We start from the raw sequence: 2531 nt of genomic DNA, 5'->3' as shown, positions 1-2531 counted from the left end.
TGACACTGTTGAAAGAGAATCTTTTTAAAATTCTTTTAACATCCCAAATTGCGATCGTCCTCAAAGAGAAAACAAATCTATACTGATACTGCACATGGTGTGATTTTATAAATCAACAATCTGTGGGCTTTTGTAGCCTAATTTGGATATGTGTAATTTTCAACGCTTAAAGCGTATTGATGTTTGTACTCAATTCTCTATCGTGACTGCCAAAAGAACCCGGAGGTGTGTTGTTGCCACTTTATATTCTGGTCCCTTATGGAGGTGGGCTTCATTTCCATGAGTGTAGTCAAAGTTAATGGCAGAAGTGTGAGAATGTGAGATCTATGCTATTAACAATCAGTGATAAGCATACATTGAATTCAATAATTAAATGTATTCATGATCTAAAATATATTGTATGCCTTACCGCAGACACTTTATTGTGCAGTTGTTAATAACGTATTTTCTGTTTACCAGCATTAACCTACATGAATATGCACTGTATTCTTCACTCGCTCCTTGACATTTGCCACTCATGAAAGATTCTTCTCCAAAATGAGCTAGATAATATATGAATACATTTCAGCTAACTAAAATATGATTGCACGGCTTTGCAATTTGTTATGCTATGTTACAAGGCTTTTATTCTGCGCAAACCACCATTTTAGTGGTCTCAGAGCACCAAGGCTTGTCTGAAAATTGCCATATTGAGCCTTTGCCCGGGGAAACCAGACCTGTTTGCGGAGAACCTATCATTATCTAGCCAGGAAGCCCTTATCTCACTGCAGGTATTTCTGCACAAAAAGCATCCCACCAGAGACTGGCATAAGGGGCCCAAGTCGCCACTGTGGCGTGTGCTGCCCCAGGCCAAAGACGGCCACCTCCATGCACCCTTTAAAGCTAAGACCTGAGAGAATGCAAGAGTAGTTGAGAACCTGGTATTAAAGGCTAAACGGTTATGCCTTGCTGCTGCAACTCCCCAAACCCTTGTGGTCTCCTATCCCCACATTCACCGGAAGCCCAAAAAAATAAACCCCTTCCCCCCCGGACCTCAACCGATAATTACTATTGAATGCCCCACCTCACACATCTTTAATGTCACACCACCAGGGGGCGCAGAAGCTCGGCTGCCTGATCCGTTGTCTCCTCACTTCAGGCTGATTCAAACCTTACGATTCCAATATTTATTATAATTTTCTTAGCCCCACTTCTTAGATTCTGACTCTCTAACCTAGGCGCACCCATGATTCAAGTCTTATCCTGAATCACAATCTCATTCAACCTTATCTCAGCTCCGGGACCTCCATCACATCCTCAGCTGCAGGCCTCTTCCCGCTCTTAACTGTGAGTGGGCGCCTCGGAACTGACAACCCCATCGGCCCTCTCCACTGCCAGGGACTACCCGACGCCTCATGCCTTCAACGACGTCAGCTGCCTGCCTATCCCATGCCTCCTGCCCTAAGCAGTCTCCGCGATATCTCCTCGGTCTGGCCACTGACTGCACCCTGCACAAAGATCCTCCGGGCCTGGGCTCCTTGCGTCTGGAGAGGCGTTACAGCTACTGCGGCCGTACCGAGGGAGGCTGTTTATATGCCGGCGGAGGTCTGGAGAGGTGTTGCAGCTACTGTGGCCGCAGCAAGGGTAAGAGCCTTATTCCCTCCATACTGCGATACTTCCCCTGCGGTGCCCCGCTGCTGTGGATCACAGCACTATCCGATCTCTAATCCCAGGAGGCTGTTTATATGCCAGCGCAGGTCTTGTGTCCCTACTCACTACTGTTGCGATGCCTGTGGAGGCTGCCCCCACCCGCCTGGCCTCTAATAAATCCCTCCGCCTGCCCACATCGCTACGCTTTGGTTTGTCCCTGCCTGTGCTACGGTCACATCCAGGCAGTAACTCATTGAATTACAAGTGAACGCGAGCCCGTTTATACAGAGTGAAACCGCTCTCTGCTCTACGCTGACACTTAACTTCACGGACGGTACCTTGCCCTCTGTGCACCAATGTCTATTTTATTCAAACTCAGGGACGCCACCTCAGGACCGGTGGCTGTTGGCGCAGTGTCCGCATCCGCTCTGGCTCCTGATGATCTTTTGCCATCTGTCTCCCACCATTGCTCCGGCTCAGGCTCTTCTCTGGCTGAACCCCCACTCCCTCCCCGGCCCACTGGCCTCATCCTGCCCGCCCCGGAACCTGCTCTGCACACTAGACTGTCTGTGGACGCTATGCTGCTGAGGCTACTTGCCCCATCCTGCCCCCGGACCTGCCTTGTCCTGCTCTAAAACTGTCACCTTTCCCCAACATCCACCTAGCACCAACTCCAGGACGCCCCCAGCTGCTTCCCCACTGAAAGTGCCTTTTCTTCCAACAGGCCGCTCTGCTGCTGTGGCCACTTGCCCCGTCCTACCCCTAGACCACCCTGTCCTGCTCCATAACTGTATCACCTATCCCCTACTCCCACCTTTCCCCAATTCTAGGACGCCCTGCTTCCGAGCCTTCCCTGTCTAGCACTTACCCCTGCCCTGGCCTGCTCTATAACTGTGTCACCT

The sequence above is a fragment of the Ambystoma mexicanum genome, chromosome 10 (genome assembly GCF_040938575.1).
Source record: "Ambystoma mexicanum isolate Mex_15411 chromosome 10, UKY_AmexF1_1, whole genome shotgun sequence".
Lineage (NCBI taxonomy): Eukaryota > Metazoa > Chordata > Amphibia > Caudata > Ambystomatidae > Ambystoma > Ambystoma mexicanum.
Note: the sequence above shows the minus strand (reverse complement) of the source record.